Below are 16,477 nucleotides of genomic sequence, written 5' to 3'. Positions count from 1 at the left end.
ACTATTTGATGTAGGGCTAAATGTATTTTATTGTCCCAATGTTCAAGTTATTTCTGAGTCATTGTTCGCTTTGTTCTTTGAAGTCCTTAGACTGTTTAAGCTGTCCTTACGGTACGCTTTGAGATTAGCTTTGATGTGCCAAGCTTTGTTATGTGTATACTGAACTCGGCAGAAGTACATAAAGTATATCCTATATCGTTTGAATCTCTGCATGCTCGTGTTCATTTTGTGTTCAATGTGTCCAATACAATTTCCTCAGATGAGTCCCGATGGGACTATTAAGGTATCAAATTGCGTTATAGGTTTTGAAACTAAATGAGCAACAAACTGCCCATTTAACCAACCACCAGCCGCCACTGCAAATGTGATGCAAATCTGTTGGGGAGAAATGTAATAGAGTTCAAATTTTAACAATCCTGATTACCATCAGTGCATAGATAAGCACTGCGGCTCTAATTTTAGTAATGTTAAACTGTCTGGCCGCGGCAGGCTGTCCTTTGTGGTGCTTGTCGCGCAAGGTAATTGTATCTTCAGGTGCAGGAACTGTTGTTGTCAAGCAAAATGGATCCATATGGCATCGATAATAAGGGGCTAGAGGTCGTTACAGACACATTGACCTGTGACTCACTTGTCTTCAGTCCAACTCCACACTGTACACTTCAATAACTGCAGATTATAACCAATGTAATCTCTGACACAACACAAATTGCCCCAAAAATGGAAGTACTGTACTGTGTGTTTTATAATGGGCAAAACAAAAATTAAGTCAGTTAGCGGAATGATGTTTGATGGTACTTGTGATAGGTTGGACTGGATGGAAGAAATACGCCTGTTTGTATTAACCCATAGATGTTCCATTGTATTGCAAGGTAATGGCAACGTATGGAACGTAGTTTTCTTTTTCTTCTCACAAGTTTTGCCCAAACAAAAGGAAGGGTTGCCATAGTGACGGGGGGGTGCCCGAGGAATGGGTTATGAGACTGCAAGACACCTGGCAAGCCTTGGCATGCATGTGGTTATAGGTATTGTACACACACCTTTGGTCATAACTCAGCAATCTCCCAAATCATCTAAAATGCTCAATCCAACGTAGTTGAAGCCTGTGTGCTAAGATCCTTAGGTTCATGTTTTGTTGAATTGTAGCCTAAATAATGTTGTTGCACTGATTTTCACTTAAGTACATAAGGAATCTAATGGAATCTTTGATACTGTACATTACTAACACATCCTGCCTAAGGCAGTTATTTCCCTAACCTAATCAAATTTGACTCATCAATTAAATTTAATAGGGTATTGCAAGGAAATCATAATTTATGAAACCCAAATCAGAAGTGTAGGTTTAGTCTTTCACTTGGCTCTCCTTGGTCTCTATGATGAGGGGGAGGATACCTGCTGCTCCAGAGTACCCCCATTCATCCCTCCATCCATCCTCTTTGTTCCCCTCTCCTCCAGCTGGGAAGCTGAAGAGGAAGGCCTGCAAGCTGTGAAGAAGATCCACGAAGAGGGGAGCGAGGGGAAAGGTAATTTCCCATGACTATTTCCTTATAGCCTCTCTCTCCTCTTATCTCTCTCTCTCCTCTGTTTTTTTTTTTCTCTCCCTCTCTCTCTTCCGCTTCATAATCGCTTTCCACACAGCCATTACAGTGGCCTGGCTTTTAGCTGTGTTTCCCGGGGTAAAAAATGTGGGTACATGCTGGTAAGAGTAAACCACTTCTCCTGCTTTGTAACCGAGGGAGGATGTATGTCCACCTGCACCTTGTCAGAGGCGGCTTGGACGCCAGAGTCCATCCAAAGGCAATTATCTAAAGCAGCAGGTTTTCTCTTCAATTCCCTTTTTTTTCCGGTCCCTCCTTCCTTTAATTTACTTTTTTCCATTTATTTTGATAAAAGCAAAGGTCACACGAGTGGGAGCAGGGGAGTGGAGAGGGAGATGTGTTTGTCGGTGCTTGTGTTTGATCAGCACGAGGAGGAAAGCTAACTGCTGCCAACCAGTCTCAGTTTCATTGTCATGCAGATGTGATTTAAAGAGGCTGTTTGGAAAGGAGAGGGAAGACAGCATCTTTGATCCCAAGCAGGCAGCTTCTCTTTCCCTTCCTCTCTGGTGCTGAGATGACAATGATCATTGCACAGCTCCAGTCAGCCAGGTTTACATCATTGTCATGTACGCCCTGCGCCACAGAGTAATAATGATAGATGTGGGGAAATGAGAAATGGGCTAGTTTGTATTAAAAACAAGAGATGTCCCCCTTGGTGCCTGGTATCCCCTTCCTCTCCCCATCTCCGCCCAGCCCTGGGCATGCACTGTCAGGCAAGCAGTGTTTAGCAAGCCTCTAACAAGCTGTGTGGGAGGCAGAACAGCAAGAGTTCCTACATGAACAGGGATATCTGATTGTCTAAATAGTGTGTATGGTAGGCCTGAGAGCCACTAATAATGTCTGCCCATAGATGCATTTCTGAGCTCATTTTTGTATAGGTTTAGCTCTATATGTTGGAGTTTGTCCTTGTCACCCAACATATAATCAATCAATTTCACTGTGTTTGTTTGCTGTGTTAAGATTGGATAGTTGAGGAGATTTTTTGTGTGGCATGTCACCAGGAATTCTCCCCTAACCTTTGTAGGGCCTGAATGTCTAACCTTGCTTCATCAGCAGCATACGGAGACAATAGAACAGAGTTGTGTGTTGTCAGGAATGTGTTTGCTAAGTCACCAGCAAGGCAAGACAATGCTTAGAGACAGTAGCTTCAGGTCTATAAGCCTCGTTCATTCTGCCCCCTCCACAGTTTAACCCTGTTCCTTATTCAAGACGCCCTACAAGAGGGGAAACATACGAGGGCCCGGTTTCCATAGCGATAGAACGTAGGCTTATGGGTGTGTTTTAACGATGAGTCTTGTCTTTACGACAACGGCCAAAGATGTAACATGCGCTTCCCAAAACCCCGCAGAGAGAACGGGTCGCTAAGTGCGCCGCTGAGGTATGTGTCGATACTAATAGGATGAAAGAAAGGCAGCGCTGCTCTCGGATCAGCTTTCTCCCTTTCAAACCTTACCTTAACATTAGAATTATTCCAAAATACTGACAACGGATCAAAGCCTATGAGATATCACCTATAGCATGGTTCCGCAACTGGCATTCTCCAGTTTAATTCCCCCCAAAATAAATAAATGACTGTAAAAACACCAGGAAATCAGCGATCAAGTGATTTTAATTTAGGAAAAAGTATTCCCACGCATAATAGAGAGACACGTGATCGTATACAAATGTAAGCAAGGTTTGAAATTATTATGTTTAGTCAAATCTATCTGTTTGGGCTTCTTGCGGTCAATTTGCAGCCTTCAAATTATTTGTAATAATGTTCTGGCCCCCCGACCATCTGCTCAAGAAGAAATCGGACAGTAGCGTAGCCTACAAATAGCTTAATAAAACTCAATTGAATGAACATTACATTTATATCAATATTATTTAAATATAGACCTATATTGTCTATACTGTATGTATATTTTCCGGTTTTCATTTGAAGCATCTTGTATATCCTAAGCTTGTTTGTAACAATTGCAAAGACATTGGCAACTTTGTATTTGTAGTCACATTCGTTCTGACGTTGCTGCGTCACAGAAAGACAGATAAACAAGTTGATTTTGTGTTAGCTGAGATCTTCTGTGTATAAAGTGACGCGGAAGGGCAAAAAATGACGCACTTATCTGTTCTACGAGTGGTCTGAGGCAGTCATTAAATAACAAGAGTTTTCAAGGGCAAATGTGGTGACGATGGTTTTGTGAACCAGTGCCGAGATTTAAAGATGCTCCTACAAAGTTCTAACGATGAATTTAGCCTCAAAATGGTTGTGGGAAGCCGGGGGCCAGAACTATGGACGGCCGCGTGCCTTTGACCAGAATATCAGCAGTCAATTTCCGATGATTCTACATATTGAAACGGCAAAAACATCCATAGCTCGTTGGTGGACGCTATAACACACCGCGACGTGGCAAAATAGAGGACGGCCACCGCAGCTTTTAGCAGTTTGTTGTCGCGGTGTCTGAGCCTTTAGTCCATCTGGTACATTTTTGGTGTGATATGTTGGACCGCAACCGCTGTACACTGTACAGTCAACCTGTTATTTACGATCATCTAGAAACGTACAGTATCTGCTGGTATTTTATGATCATTGCGGTGTCTCAGCAAAAAAGTTGGTGAATTGTCAGAAAGCCCACCTTTTAGTTTGCGACACCAGTGGCTACATCCATCTCCTTAAACTACTTCCTGATTTTCATACCTCCTTTTTGCAACGGAGAGTGAGAGATGAATCCATGCCAATAGACATCCTGCTGATTTACCATCCAATCTGTCCTCTCCTCCTCCTTTTTCTGAGCAGCATCAACCTATCTATAAACTCTTATCCCGAGCTGCAGCTGGACGTCAAACTAGCTGCCAGCCTGTTGCCAGTCCTCTGTCCTGTCATTGGACAGCAGCTGGTCAGTTTGTCCAAGTACAGCAGTAGTCGGAACTGGTCAGAGAGAGAATGTACTTCTGGAAGATGGCAGTATTTCAACCCGTCTTTGGATGACACATTTTGTTGATATTCCAGATGGCACAACGCCTTCTAGTCTGTGTCCTCCAGCTGGCTCTTTTGCACTGTGACGAGTCTGGAGGATACCCTCATTCCTTCATGACAGATCTGGCACCATGACAAAGCTCTGGCACTAGAGATGGATTGGAATAATATTTACTACAGCATGGATATTTTTTCCAAATAATAATTGTAATCTATGCAAATATTGGTCAATATTGGACCGTGATTAGAATAGAGATCGCTTATTGGGAACACACATTCTCAGTTCATAAGTTTTTTAAATATTTTTTTTATGGGTATGTTCATTTCTGGAGGATGAATTCATGGTAAAATCCTAAGAGCTTGATATTTACGAGAGTTTAAGTGTTCTAGAGGAAGAAAGGAAGAAGGAGAAAGATAATAAATATGCATTAGTTTGGATATTTTTATGCTATTAGATTATTTCCACTGCAATGATTTCTGAAGCATATAACCACCATATACAGTTGAAGTCGGAAGTTTAAAACAACAATTGTTTACAGACAGATTATTTCACTTATAATTCACTGTATCACAATTCCAGTGGATCAGAAGTTTACATACACTAAGTTGACTGCCTTTAAACAAAACTGGAAAATCCAGAAAATTATGTCATGGCTTTAGAATCTTCTGATAGGCTAATTGACACCATGTGAGTCAATTGGAGGTGTACCTGTGGATGTATTTCAAGGCCTACCTTCAAACTCAGTGCCTCTTTGCTTGACATCATGGGAAAATCTAAAGAAATCAGCCAAGACCTCAGAAAAAAAATTGTAGACCTCCACAAGTCTGGTTCATCCTTGGGAGCAATTTCCAAATGCCTGAAGGTACCACGCTCATCTGTACAAACAATAGTACGCAAGTATAAACACCATGGGACCATGCAGCCGCCATACCGCTCAGGAGGGAGACGCGCTCTGTCTCCTAGAGATTAACGTACTTTGGTCAAAAAGCGCAAATCAATCCCAGAACAACAGCAAAGGACCTTGTGAAGATGCTGGAGGAAACAGGTACAAAAGTATCTATATCCACAGTAAAAACGAGTCCTAAATTGACATAACCTGAAAGGCCGCCAGCAAGGAAGAAGCCACTGCTCCAAAACCGCCATAAAAAAGCCAGACTACGGCTTGCAACTGCACATGGGGACAAAGATTGTACTTTTTTGGAGAAATGTCCTCTGGTCTGATGAAACAAAAATATAACTGTTTAGCCATAATGACCATCGGTATGTTTGGAGGAAAAGGGGGGGACGCTTGTAAGCCGAAGAACACGGGGGTGGCAGCACAGGGGTGGCAGCATCATGCTGTGGAGGTGCTTTGCTGCAGGAGGGACTGGTGCACTTCACAAAATAGATGGCATCATGAGGAAGGAAAATGATGTGGATATATTGAAGCAACATCTGAAGACATCAGTCAGGAAGTTAAAGCTTGGTCGCAAATGGGTCTCCAAATGGACAATGATCCCAAGCATAATTCCAAAGTTGTGCCAAAATGGCTTAAGGACAACAAAGTCAAGGTATTGGAGTGGCCATCACAAAGCCCCGACCTCAATCCTATAGAAAATTTGTGGCCAGAACTGAATAAGTGTAAAGGCGAAGCAAGGAGGCCTCCAAACCTGACCCAGTTACACCAGCTCTGTCAGGAGGAATGGGCCAAAACTTCACCCAACTAATTGTGGGAAGGTTGTTGAGGCTACCCGAAACGTTTGACCCAAGTCAAACAATTTATAAAGGCAATGCTACCAAATACTAATTGAGTGTATGTAAACTTCTGACCCACTGGGAATGTGATGAAAGAAATAAAAGCTGAAATATATCATTCTCTCTACTATTATTCTGACATTTCACATTCTTAAAATAAAGTGGTGATCCTAACTGACCTAAGACAGGGAATCTTTTACTAGGATTAACTGTTAGGAATTGTGAAAAACTGAGTTTAAATGTATTTGGCTAAGGTGTATGTAAACCTCCGACTTCAACTGTAGTTAGCTTACTCATACAAGGGACAAAGAAACAGCTCTCACCACTTTCTATCCTTTGTAAATCACGGTCTCTTGGGATGACCTTATACAAGCCATTAGCCGGGGGCATGTTTTGTTATCTCCCACTTAAGATACGAGATTGTTAGCTTGCAAGGCCTTTGTTGACTCACCGCGACTCACACAACACTGATCATTACAGAGCGATGTCCTCTGTCCTCTCTCTCTACAGGGCTGTCAATTGACCTCTTGACCCCTCTCTTTACACAAATATGTACAGTACAGTTATGGGTCGTTAGTATACAAACACACATCCCCTATGGGTCTTTCCTAGTACCCTTATGAAGGCATTTACAGAATGGTTTTAACAATAAAAGGCCGATTTTTTGAAGCAAACATCCATTTTTCTACCAAGAGTTGCTGCATATCTTTCCATCTGTAGTACTCATTCCCAACAGAAGATCTACATTTATCGCGGATTTCTTAGCTTTCTCTACTCTTATTTTATGGAACCATTTATACGGCAGCTCAACAATGCTTGAAACACTGTTCACTCTTCACACTTAGTGGGGAAGAGTCCCGTGATTAGTGTAATGCAGAGTAATTTACCTAATTATAGGACAAATAATTTGTTTAATTATGTGCTTGAGTACTGGTTCGGGCGCCACAAGCTGTAGCCAAGTGGTTCAGAGATATGACATTCTGATTCTGCTGTGGTGGTGTGTGTGTGGGGGGTAATGTTGTAGAACTACCCGTAGAACTAGCTTCAGTCATGACATTCTTGTTCCTGTCTCTTTATAGCGTTGACTTTAAAAAGTTTTGACTTCATTTAATTACGATTTAACGTGGTCCTTTTTATGTTCCGAAAGCAGTGATCAAGAAAAAAAAAACGCTATTTCTTTCCCTTGCACTGTTAAGTGCAGATGAGTAAAGTTGAGTGAAGCACTCTGTCTCTTCCTGTGGTGATGGAAATAAGCACGCTATCATTTGGCCCATAAGAATTATTCCTGCATACACAATTACCTCTCTCCACCTTTTCTTGTAACAATGTTTTGTCGGTTATAGTTTCCATACTAGAGAATATTGGATATACATCTAAACGTGCTTTGTGCTCTTTTTATTAAACTGCTGGACTATATCATGTTTAATTCATGCCAGGTCACTGAGTGTATTGCCATAATGTAATCTACCTTGTGTTTAGTTTTAGTCTCACGGCTTATACTGTACTACTGAATGAGACCGTGGCTTATCATACAGCTGCTTTATCCTTCAGGGGGAAAGGAAATAAAAGATTAGGATTTGCATAATTAGATTCCTGAGATGTTGAAAGCAAGGAGAGGACTTTATGCATATGAAATTTATTTGAACATTCTACTCATTGAAAGCCTTGCAATGATCTGTCTTGCTGTTTAAGTGGACTGGTATGATCACTTTACTGTTTGTCAATGGTTGATGTAGAACCCAATTAAAGGATGATGTCCTGTCCTTTCCTGACCTGTGTTAGCAATTGGCGTTGCAATACAACTGACTACTACAGTATTACGAAGCTAACTAGACATCTATGTATTATAGCATAGGACAATTGTAATGTTTGTTTGGGTTTGTTGATGCTATAAACTAGATGCCGGTATATTTAGGCATAGAAGAATGTTAATGTTGTTTGTGTGTTTTGTGTTCTGTCTACAGTGGAGTTTCTGTTCCTGGACCTGTGTTCCCTGAAGTCGGTACGGCAGTTTGTCCACAGGTTTAAAGCCAGGGCTCTACCACTTCACGTCCTTGTCAACAATGGTACTATAACCAATCTTTATTCAATACTCCACAATATTCCCTTTAAAGTAACTTCCTGTAGTTATTTCATCTGAAAATATAACAAACACAGGTTGTCGTCAACCCATGAAAATACAGTGTCTCCTGGTCCTAGGCGGCCTCCGAAATGGAACCCTATTCCCTATAGTGCACTGCTTTGACCAGAGCACTATGAGGTAGTGCTCTGCTATAGGAATATGGTGCATTTCAGGCAAAGCCCTTGTGTAGTCCTCCAGGGCAGTTTGTTTTAACAAAATAGCTTTTATTGAGAGAAGGTCTTTGGAGACCCGGCACGGGACTGGCTGGGGGGGGGGCTCCATGGCTGGGGTAACAGTCAGCCACTCTCTGCCTACAAACAGGCTGAATTAATAATTCACCAGTCTGCAAGATGCTCTCAGCAGCTAACGCCACATATCACACCTGGCTGATGGATAATGGATGATAGATGCGAAGGAAGGACGTTAGGGCAGACGTTAGTGCTACCCCCATTGAGGGAGTAATGATAGGGAAAGGTCATCACTACACAGACCCGGGACAGCCCCAAATGGCACCTTATTCTCTATATAGTGCGCTACTTTTGACCAGGACCCAAGGGCTCTGGTAAAAAGTTCTGCACTAATTACGTAATAGGGTGCCATTTGGGGACGCAGGCCCCTATAGCATTCCGATTTCCCTGAATTCCCCGTCAGTAGAGTTGTCGCCATGCCGTGAGTTTTCTCTGTCTATGCCCTATGTTTTAGTAGTACAAGGCCTGATGCCAACTTGGATTTCTTTGACTTTAGACATCTAATTGCATGTCCACTAGTGTTATTGACAAAGGCATTGTTGTAATCTCCATTACCATGTGGTCAATGGTATTTAATGAGCTGTTTCAATCTCCATTAGGGGATGGTGTGTGCTTGAGAGACCATAGACTGATAGACTGGTCCTCTGTAGCTCAGCTGGGTAGAGCACGGCGCTTTGTAACGCCAAGGTAGTGGGTTCGATCCCCGGGACCACCCATACACAAAAAATGTATGCACACATGACTGTAAGTCGCTTTGGATAAAAGCGCCTGCTAAATGGCATATATAGACAGGTCTTGCTGACCATCGTCTGCAGTCTTATAGCACACCTAGAGGTCAGGCATCTATTCAGAGGGAGTGTTTTTAATAATAATGTAATACGAATATATGCCACTTAGCAGACACTTCTATCCAAAGGAACTTAGGCCTACACAGACAAAGATGGATGCACTCACTGTACTGTAAGTCTTCCAGTGAGTGCATACCTTTTTTTGGCATGTGTACCGGATGTGATCCTACGAGAATTGAACCCACGACCTTAGCAGTTCCATGTATTTCTTATTTAAAAAATCACTCAACAGAAGTATCAGTTACTGTATATCTGCATAGACAGCTGTTATATCTTGTTGACATATTGATTGAATATTTCTAGGGAGTTTTCCTAGCCACTGTGCTTCTGCCTCTGCATTGCTTGCTCTTTGGGGTTTTAGGCTGGGTATCTGTAAAGCACTTGATTGAAATGTCATATTGCTTGTCCTTTATAGCCGGTATCATGCTGGTTCCCGAGGGAAAGACGGAGGACGGTTTTGAGCTGCACTTTGGTCTGAACTATCTGGGACACTTCCTGCTGACAAACCTCCCCGTGGACAAACTGGAAGAGGTCTGGGAGACACGACGCCTGCTCCCGCGCCGCCACCATGTCCTCCGCCACACACTACGTTGGAAGACTCAATATGGAAGACCTACAGGGCAGGTAGGAACCAGACCTGCGGCTGTATTCACAGAGCGCCTCAGAATGATCCCAGATCAGCACTCCTATGCTGAGGCGCTTTATGAATACGGACCCAGATTATTTGGGATATGGCTTCCAACATTGCTCGCAGGTGTCCAATTGATTGCTGAAATTGAATCAACCGCTCTAAATCAAAATCCCAACATGGTATTGTAATCTCTTTGGTATTAGTCATGGTTGATGGACAATGAAGTAGCACATTTAAAACACTTATCACTGTGGGCAGTAGTATTTATCTGTTGGCTATGGGTGAATGTCATTCTCACTTCAAGATACAAGCTATATCCAATGAATCTAATTGACCGACAAAGCTCCTTGATTCCCATGAGTTCCCTTCTAGATACTCTTTAAAATATTTACCTCAATAAAAAACACTAAAATGTTCTAAAATGTTCTTACCAGGACAACATTATTAGTTTTGATGACAGATAGTGTTGCGTGATAAACCATTATTATCAGTTGTATTGAGAGGCTCCTTGCCTGAAGGGCAGAGCAGCGGTGTCTCCTTTTTCGCCTGTGATGTGATAGATGGCATCGGCACATCTGGGAGAAATGAGTGGATGCTGCTGCTGGCTACAGAAGGGCTAGGCACAACGGTGCTACCTAGAAACAATCTAACGGTGTAAGAAAAAGAAACGGGGAAACACTCTCTCTCTCTCTCTTTCTCTCTCTCTCTCTCGCCTTTCCCTCTTCTCCATTCCTCCCTTTCTCTCCTCTCTCTCCTTTCTTTCTCTCTCTCCCCCCCCTTTCTCCATTCCTCTCTCTCTCTCTCACCCTCTCTCTCTCTCTCTCTCTCTCTCTCTCTCTCTCTCTCTCTCTCTCTCTCTCTCTCTCTCTCTCTCTCTCTGCCCTTTTCCTTCTTCTCTCTCTCTCTCTCTTTCTCATCTCCTCTCTCTTCTCTAGGTCCTGCCACAGTGCGCATGGTGCCTACTCTCAGAGTAAACTGGCTCTAGTTCTCTTCACATACCACCTGCAGGAGAAGCCAACAGCAGGAGGGTTCCCAGTAACATCCAACGCAGTAGACCCAGGCATGGTGGACACTGACCTGTACAACAGCCTCTGTATTCCAGCCCAGGCAGCCAAGAAACCTGTGGCTAAAATGCTGTTTAGGGTAAAGTAGAATCTTCATCTAGATGACCATTCAAATATTTAAAGCCCAGTTTATTGGGGTTAGGAACCTGAGACAAAATGCATCAAATATAGATGTGGGCCACATGATGTGTCAATGTTAAAGTTTAGGTTGCGCGTTATTCCTTCACAAAACGAACAACAGTGTCATAGTATTTCACCTAACAGTCTTTTACTTCACTATAGGATAACATAAACTATGCTGAAAGTTCTGTAGGACTGTTCAAGGTACGGTAAACGACCTTCTACAAATACTTAGGAATTTGGCATACTTGAGGGAGAAATGGACCAAAGATAGATATGGTAATAGGAAAAGCTTCTACGCTTGACCAAAGCTTAACAGCGGTGATTGATTAGAATACTAATAAGGTGCAACACATGTGGAATGGTCCAACCTCTTACTATTTAGCCTTCATGCTGTATTTGCTGTTTATCATATTGCTGTAGAATCCTGTGTTTTAAAAAATGATTATAATTGCTATAAGTTGGGGTTCTGAGATAATATAATAATGTAAATTATAGTTACATCAAAGGGTGTTTAAATGGGGTGGTTATCAATTAATTTATAACCACAGGTGAGTGGAGAGGCACAGGAGGTTGGTGGCACCTTAATTGGGGGGGGATGGGTTCGGGGAATGGCTGGGAGCGGATTGATATCAACCTCATCAAACATGGTTTCCAGGTGTTTGATGCCATTCCATTCGCTCTGTTCCAGCCATTATTATGAGCCGCCCTCTCCTCAGCAGCCTCCACTAGTGAGAGAGGTGTGTGTTATTTATGAAAACTCCATCACAATTTGAGAGAAGCCTGTGCAAACGGCACAGAATAATTCCCATTATAATTAGCAGGTTGGCATTTTTCGCCATGAATCATGCCCTGGAGGCAGCTCTGCAGAGTGGTCACTAGCTAGCACAGCCACAAAGTCATCAAATCATTTAAAACCTAACCCTAACCTAAACCACACTGCTAACCCTAATGCCCAGACCTTAAATTAAGAACAAAAAAGCAACTTTTTGTTTTCAGGAATTTTTACAATATAGCCAATTTTGAATTTGCAACTGTTCTGCTAAAGACCTAGTCCCAAAAAACATCAACCTGCTTACAATTTTGCCGCATACAACAATTTAGCTGCAATCAAATGCAGTAATGGCAATTTTGTTTATTTCTTAATGATTTAAATCGCCTTTAAATCTGCATCTAAAATGTCACATTCTGTATTAGTGTAGTTTAATAGGGAGACAGTGTAGCCAATTAGCTTGTTTGTCTGAATAGTTTTAGATGACTGTGTACTTTTTTAACACGGAGAACTGTGCTGGGAAATTAAGCCTTACCTAGTTGGGCTTTAAGAGTAAAAAGTATATACAGTATTTCGAGGGTGACAAAGATAATGATAGCCTGAAAAAGAGCTGGCTTTCATTTCCTCGATACTCATATTCCACAAAGATAATGAGAGTTGATATTGCCAGATATTGTTATCTATCTCCATCATAATTTCTTTTGGAGTGCTGTTGTCTTGGAACTGGGGTCTAGTGGTGAATTGTATTTCATTATCTGATTGGTTCGGGTTTTGTGTTTTGGAAATATGTCTCATATCCACTGGAGGTTTGGATTGCTGAGTATTGCAGCATTTGTATTGCTAGCATTTGTTTTGCAGCATTTGTGTTGCCAACTAACTGCACTATGGAGGGTGAGGCTATGTGATGCCCACTGGCCACAGAAGGTTGCTTAGGTCCTATGTCCATATTACAAGTGACGATCACCCTAAGAAATAAAGGACATGCATGAATATTGTTTTGTTCAATGTTCATCACGTTTCTCTTTCTCTATGAGTATTTATTTTATAAGTGAGACATCTATTATTTTATTTGTATTTGTGCTTCTCTAAGACGTGGTATACTAATTTCTGGACTGGTGGTCTTGTCTTGTGGCCCATCTGTTGAATAATTTCATTATGGGCTATTTCACATCTACTGTTTGGAAATCAACCGTCCTGTCTGTCGAGTGTCTTCATTCACATTTTCCACTCAAGGTGTTAATCACATTGTCTCTGTTTTTGGCCATACAACAATTGGGATTACTAAAACCTCATCTCTAGTCCAAATATATTATGTGGGGAGCAAATTCTTCTTGACTTTTGAAGTTCCCAACGGGCAAAGACATTCACTCTCTATGTGTTGTTGATTGTGTTTGTGTGGTTAAATGAGGGACGTGAATACAGACTCCCACGGGCAGCGAGTGTAGTGTTTAAAATGCTCTGTGTTGACGTTGTTTCTCCTCCAGTGCAGTGGGCCCATTTAGGAGCCGCCATATGCCCCTTATATAAGCTCCAGGCGTTCCCAGAGCAGTAGACATGGCCTGGCAATAGATCAGTCTGGCTCTGCTTCCTCCCTCTCTAACCTCTTCCACTTAACCTGCCTGATGCTGCTTGGCCTGCTGCACATCACCCACCACAGGCTGCTGCTGCCAGGACAGACGTGTTAGTTCACCTGAGAGCCCACAGACCCCTTAGGATTGCTGAAACAACTGTTTGTCGCATATCTAAATAGCCTAACTTAATCGGCCTGCCCAGCTGCCGCTTCTAGCGATTGAGCCTGGGGACAAGGTGAAACTCAACTGAAGCTGCTTAGCAATTCAGTTGTGAAATGTATTTAACATTTTTAAATGGCCGAACAGAGGACTACAGTGAGGGAAAAAAAGTATTTGATCCGCTGCAGTGATTTTGTAACTTGCCCACCGACAAAGACATGATCAGTCTATACTTTTAATGGTAGGTTTATTTAAACAGCGAGAGACGGAATAACAACAAAAAAATCCAGAAAAACGCATGACAAACAATTTTATATAATCGTTTATTTGCATTTTCGTAATGAGGGAAATAAGTATTTGACCCTCTGCAAAACATGACTTAGTACTTGGTGGCAAAACCCTTGTTGGCAATCACAGAGGTCAGACGTCTTCTTGTAGTTGGCTACCAGGTTTGCAGACACACATCTCAGGAGGGATTTTGTTCCACTCATCTTTGCAGATCTTCTTTTCAAGTCTATAAGGTTTCAAGGCTGACGCTTGGGCAACCGAACCTTCTGCTCCCTCCACAGATTTTCTATGGGATTAAGGTCTGGAGACTGGCTGGGCCACTCCAGGACCTTACTGTAAAAGCTTCTTCTTGAGCCACTCCTTTGTTGCCTTGGTCGTGTGTTTTTGGTCATTGTCATGCTGGAATACCTATCCACGACTCCATTTTCAATGCCCTGGCTGAAGGAAGGAGGTTCTCACCAAGATTTGGAATGTACATGGCCCCCGCCCATCGTCCCTTTGATGCGGTGAAGTTGTCCTGTCCCCTAAGCAGAAAAAAAACACCCAAAAAGCATAATGTTTCCACCACCATGTTTGACGGTGGGGATGGTGTTCTTGGGGTCATAGGTACATTCCTCCTCTTCCAAACACGGCGAGCTGAGTTGATGCCAAAGAGCTCGATTTTGGCCTCACCTGACCACAACACTTTCACCCAGCTCTCCTCTGAATCATTCAGTTGTTCATTGGCAAACTTCAGATGGCCCTGTATATGTGCTTTCTTGAGCAGGGGGGACTTTGCGGGATGGTTGCAGGAGTTCAGTCCTTCACGGCGTAGTGTGTTACCAATTATTTTCTAGGTGACTACGGTCCCAGCTGCCTTGAGATCACTGACAAGATCCTCCCGTGCAGTTCTGGGCTGATTACTCACCAGCTCTTATGATCATTGCAACTCACATAGTTGAGATCTTGCATGGATCCCCAGGCCGAGGGAGATTGACAGCTATTTTGTGTTTCTTCAATTTGCGAATAATCGCACTAACTGTTGTCACCTTTCTCACTAAGCTGCTTGGTGATGGTCTTGTAGCCCATTCCAGCCTTGTGTAGGTCTCACCATCTTGTCCCCGACATCCTTGGAGAGCTCTTTGGTCTTGGCTGTGGTGGGAGAGTTTGGAATCTGATTGATTGATTGACTTTGTGTAAAGTTGTCTTTTATACAGGTAACAAACTGAGATTAGAGCACTCCCTTTAAGAGTGTGCTCCTAATCTCAGCTCGTACCTGTATAAAAGACACCTGGGGAGGCAAAAAATCTTTCTGATTGAGAGGGGGTCAATTACTTATTTCCCTCATTAAAATGCAAATCAATTTATAACGTTTTTTTGACATGTGTTTTTCTGGATTTTTTGGTTGTTATTCTGTATCTCACTATTCAAATAAAACCTACCATTAAAATTATAGACTGGATAATTTCTTTTGTCAGTGGGCAAACGCACAAAATCAAAGCAAGAGGATCAACACTTTTTTTCCCTCACTGTACATCCTGTTTGTGAAAGCATTAATGTTGCAGGTTCGAATGATTGATAGAACTGGGCTTCAGTTTGACAATTTTGTATACAAGCTTACAATTTTGAAAACAGAACAGAGGACCACTATGTCGTGTTTATGAAGAAATTGCCTGTCCCGCCATAAAAAAAAGAAGTTATTTCTGTGTCATCTCCAGACCCCAGCCGAGAGGGGAGCGCCCCACAGCTATCCTGGCTGTTAAGGCTCTAGCTGGAGGGGGTCGGAGGCTGCTACTTCTATAACGGGGAGAAAGCCGAATGGGCCGGACATTACTTACGATCACAACGTGAGGGCTGAGCTGTGGAAACAGAGAGCGCTGTGCGCTGGTTGGTCTTCAGGAGGCCTAGAGGAGGAACCAGGAACCATGACCTTAGAAATATGCCAAGATCAGCGGCATGACACCTCCCTCCAGCACCAACAAAACCTAAGCTGCGCCCCAATTCTCAACCCTTCCTTTGGCCCTAAGTGTGCACTTGTTCCTTTCCTTCATGGATTTGGGAAAGCAACTGCTATAGGAAATATGGTAGCAACTCCTCTAGCCTAGCGCTGACACCAATCCAATGCTTTTAAATTCATGGGGGAGGAGAGCATACTTTAGGAGTATTGGGATACAGCCCATGTCAACCCCAGCCAGCAGCTGCATAAAAGCGACAGCCTGTGGACTCCTGATTACTTAGCAATATCTAGCCAAGCAAGGCACAAACTTTGGTTGTTGCTCTCTACTGTAACTGTCCTCTCTTGACCTCTGTCCTCATAGCACTGCATAAACACAACAAGCAATGGAATCGACCCTTCAGCATATCATATCTTCTAACATATCTTATCCTT

General features: G+C 42.6%; 1 pseudogene; it reads left to right on the top strand.

Moving 5' to 3' along the window:
- The first annotated feature begins 781 nt into the window (after positions 1-781).
- Positions 782-15,851, top strand: LOC123485105 (annotated as a pseudogene).
- The last annotated feature ends 626 nt before the right edge of the window (positions 15,852-16,477 follow it).

This window comes from Coregonus clupeaformis, unplaced genomic scaffold, assembly GCF_020615455.1.
Source record: "Coregonus clupeaformis isolate EN_2021a unplaced genomic scaffold, ASM2061545v1 scaf0575, whole genome shotgun sequence".
In the NCBI taxonomy this organism is placed as follows: Eukaryota; Metazoa; Chordata; class Actinopteri; order Salmoniformes; family Salmonidae; genus Coregonus; species Coregonus clupeaformis.
Note: the sequence above shows the minus strand (reverse complement) of the source record. Positions and strands in the feature narration are given on the sequence as shown.